This window comes from Jaculus jaculus, chromosome 6, assembly GCF_020740685.1.
Source record: "Jaculus jaculus isolate mJacJac1 chromosome 6, mJacJac1.mat.Y.cur, whole genome shotgun sequence".
In the NCBI taxonomy this organism is placed as follows: domain Eukaryota; kingdom Metazoa; phylum Chordata; class Mammalia; order Rodentia; family Dipodidae; genus Jaculus; species Jaculus jaculus.
The window spans coordinates 88,578,202-88,582,507 of NC_059107.1; the positions used below are offsets into that span (position 1 = coordinate 88,578,202).

At 41.4% G+C, this 4,306-nt stretch overlaps 1 pseudogene; it reads left to right on the forward strand.

Annotated features, from left to right (window-relative positions):
• The first annotated feature begins 3,371 nt into the window (after positions 1–3,371).
• Positions 3,372–3,718, forward strand: LOC101606811 (annotated as a pseudogene).
• The last annotated feature ends 588 nt before the right edge of the window (positions 3,719–4,306 follow it).

A 4,306-nucleotide genomic window follows, 5' to 3' on the forward strand; every position in this document is an offset into this window, starting at 1 on the left:
TTTATTTGAGGTAGAGGGAGAGAGGAAGAGAGAGAGAGCGAGCACAGATGGGTGCACCAGGGCCTCTAGCTGCTGCAAACTCCAGACACATGTGCCACTTTGTACATCTAGCTTACATGGGTCCTAGGGAATCAAACTTGGGTCCTTTGGCTTTGCAGGCAAGCACCTTAACCACTAAGCCATCACTTAAGCCCTAAATATTAGCTTCTTCCCTTTGGAGAATTGAACCCTGGTCTCCTTTGGCAGCGACACTCACCACTATACTAACAAGGACGAGCACTGCCTTTTCTTATTACAGATGTTTCCAAATATTATTTTCACACAATAACCCCAGTTATTCTAAGGGCAAAGATCCTCCCCTCATGGAACCTTAATTTCACAAGTCTAAAATAGCTTAAATTAGTTGACCTTTAGGGTTCACTTGAGTTCTACATGTTGAGCAATCTGTCATGTCCCATCCTACATGCTTCCAATCCTGACTGTCCTTTCTCTTCCCTTTCCTATACCAACTTATTCTAATGATAAACAAAAGTTAGAAATCATTATCACTTTTATGTATATACATAAAATGTGCTAGCCCTTCAAAACACTCTAACTTACTTGGAGAAAAACAAGGAAATTTCTCCTCTTGCCTCACTCTCCTCCCAGTTCTTAAAATATTTGTTTTAGCAAACGCTTTCATCAAAGGTAATACAAAGTCCTCTACTAAGGAATATAAGGTCCAAAAGCCAGCAGTTCTTTTCTTTGCTTCAATATATTTATCTAAACACAACCAGGTTACCTGGATCAAGAGTGACCTGTAATGAGTTAAGGGAAGGTGGCATCCAGATAAACAACACTTGCACAGTGTTTATGAAAGATGATGATGATGTTGGAAAATAAATTCTGGATGCAATATGGATCACTGTATTAGAAACCTTTCCAATATCAGCTGGTGCGTGGCCACCCTAGTCATCATTCTAAAGTATGAGGTTCCCGAAGTCTTCCCCATCTGCCCTTCAGGATGCCCCCCTGTGAGCTCAGTGCTACATTTTGGTACAGTTTAGAACTGACTCATCACAAATTTTAACTTCCTTGACTCATAACAACTTAAAAAATTTTTGTTATGTATTTATTTATTTGAGAGTGACAGACAGAAAAAGAGGCAGATAGAGAGAATGGGCGTGCTAGGGCCTCCAGCCACTGCAAATGAACTCCAGACACATGCACCCCCTTGTGCATCTGGCTAACGTGGGTCCTGGGGAATCAAACCTCAAACCGGGGTCCTTAGGCTTCACAGCAAGCATTTAACCGGTAAGCCATCTCTCCAGCCCAATAACAACTTTTAATAAGCAAAGATGCTTAAATGTGCATCTTTCATATGTGAAACATTTTATGAGGTGCAAATATCAAGCCTGGAAACAAATACAAGTATTAGCAGAAAAGAAATGTTCAAACAGTCCAGAATAGACAGACACAATTGTTTTCATATATAGTTGACATCACAATTAAAGGGGTTAAGTTCCTTCCTGAGTCAATGCATCTCCCTCCTTATGAATTAAGCACAAAAGTATGTCCATTTCATCATTCTCCTCACACACCTAGCTCTCTGTTATGTTCTGTCTCCACTTGCCTGTAGACAGAGCTTTCCATATTTCCCTTCTGACTCTAAGTAACTATGACCCCTCATGATGAGAGAGTACTGGCTCATGTGATAGATTTGTTTTTGCCAATAAAGCAATGCTTGTCTTATTTTATAATGCAGTGACTTTTATCATGAGCATTGGTCTCACATTTTCCTTTTTTTAGATCAGTGTTTTGATTTCCAAGTGGTGGTTCCTATTTTAGGATCCAATTCTTTAGTCCCATGGAGAGCCGGATAGAGTACGGGATCAGTAGGAGATCTTGCGCTGCTACTGTACAAGTACCTTCTACAACCTTCTGTGGGGTGTAGGGGGGTCAACAGTCTCCAAGGAGAGAGAAAGATAGGTTTATCTTATTTCATTTAATAGGCCGGTCCTTCTGGTAGGTACACAAAGCTAAGTACTCCTCACTATCAATGCTAACCTTTCTTTACATGTATAATTTTTGTCATTCAAACTGGGTTATGTCAAGTAGGAAGGAGTATGCTTGTGCTGAGCATAGCACATCTCTTTTCCATGAGTGACAGAAGAGCCTGCCAAGGAGGGTAGTGATGACCTTCACTTGATTGTCCTTTGACTGATAACCCAGAGACAAAGGGAATCATATCATGTACAATGGGCATTTGAATTCTATGCACTTCTGTACTTACAGTTAGAGAAAAGCTAGTTCTTCAATATGTACATGTTTTTTTTGAAGAATGTAACACAAATGTCAACAAAGTGTCCTTTCAAATCAATACTTGCTAGGAAAAGCACAGGGTGTTCTTGGTATTACTATGGTACATAAGGTCTCACAAAATACACTGAATTTCTTAATGTATTTATAAATAAGTATTATTAAACACAACAGGAGAAAAAGCCAATAGTTCTACATTTTCCTAAAGTCTAATTCACCCATGCTTTGATAGGAAAAACATTTTGTACTTACAAAGATCATGGATGGAGTTTTCTGCCCTGACTTTGGGGGGGAGGAAGCAGCTTTAAATATTTCATTGTAACATAAAAGTGCTTTTTTATTGGATTCCCTTCAGATGAAACTGAATACTTGAATAATATATAAGTCTTATGCCAATTAAAGAAGCTCCTGTGATTTGTATAGCAGTGACTGAAAGAAGTCAATTGACATTTAAGGCAAAGGAAGCTGAAAATGAAAGGATAAATGGGTGGAAAATTCCACAACTCAAAAGCCCAGCTCCTTCAAGGACAAGACTGTTAGCTGAGCAGGCTTGGCTGAATTTTTGGCATTCTTGCATTATCTCACTTTGAAGACGTAATGTAAACTCTCAAAACTTCATTCAGCATCCCTGTTCTCTGATGGAGACTCAATTATATTTGGTGGGACTTTTTGCTAACACCAATTTCCCTAAATCGAAGGGCGAATAGTGTCTGCAATGTGTTGGGCGCTGGTGGTTTCCCTTAGTGGAAAGCACTGTCTCATCTTCTGGGAAATCCACTGAAAATCAACTTTCCAGGAGACTCTTAAGCATCAAACAGAGAGACCCAGTCACACAAAGGCTTCGTTAGAATTTTGTCTTCTTACCCTACTGCCAGTCCTATGTAGATCAGCTGAAGGCTCATTTGCCCTATGTTAGTGTCCTGAGGTTGGAGCTCTGGGAGGGATAGTATTGCCATAACTATGCAGAAAACCCCCAATGATAACCCCCAAGCCTCAGGTCCTTGTCCAAATTACAACGAATTGAGAAACATGGACTTACCTTTCTGTCTCCAGTAGAGAGGGGAGCCTCCACCATGTCTGCGCATCTGCAATGGGTGGTTGTGCAGAACTGCTCCAGTTTCCTGATCTAAAGGAATAAGCAGACATATAGCACTAAGACCAGTAATCTGAAGGTCCACAAGATTGTGGGAGGGGAGCCCATGGTTAATGGCAAAGGGGTCATTGTGGTCATGAAGTGGAGATCTGACCAGCACCTCCTATGTGCAGACCATCATCAACAAGAATGCCAAGGCCACCCTCAGCAGCATCAGACACATGATATAAGAACAAGAACTTCCCTGACCTCGGCATGGCAGCCATCCAAAGAGCCAGTGCCATCCTGCACAGCCAGAAGCCTGTGGTGGTAAAGAGGAAGCGGTAATTTCGAACAAAATTTAATTATAAAAGAAAACATCAAATAATTCAGTGTGTGCGTGCATGCGTGTGTGTGTGTGTGTGTGTGTGTGTGTGTGTGTGTGTGTGTGTAGAGCCAATGGACAAACTCAGAAGTCATTCCCAGGAATTCTGTTTGTTTTTTTTTTTTTGAGACTGAGTCCCTCCTTACTTGTCAACTACCTAGACTGGCTGTCCAGTAAAGTCCAGGGATCCTCCTGTCTTCCCAGGTTCAATTTCCCAGTACCTGAATAAGCCAGATGCACAAGGTGGCACATGTGTCTGGAGTTTGTTTGATGTGGCAGCCAGTGGTCCTCATGTGCCCATTTTTCTTTCTCTCTCTCTGTCTGCCTCTCTGTCTCCCTCTCTATCTTTAAGGATTTATGAACCAGTAACCTTAGTGGAAAAATTCTTTTGGGCCATAAAACTTAAAAACAGGCTCATAATTCAAAGATAGCTGGATTGGACTTCAAGAGTTATCAGGCTGGTCCACCTGAGGAACTACTCCATCCCTGCTCTGGAGCTTTTCAGCCCTTTAAATTTCCAGTGCCCCACATTCAGGGGCTGCTGCCACTCT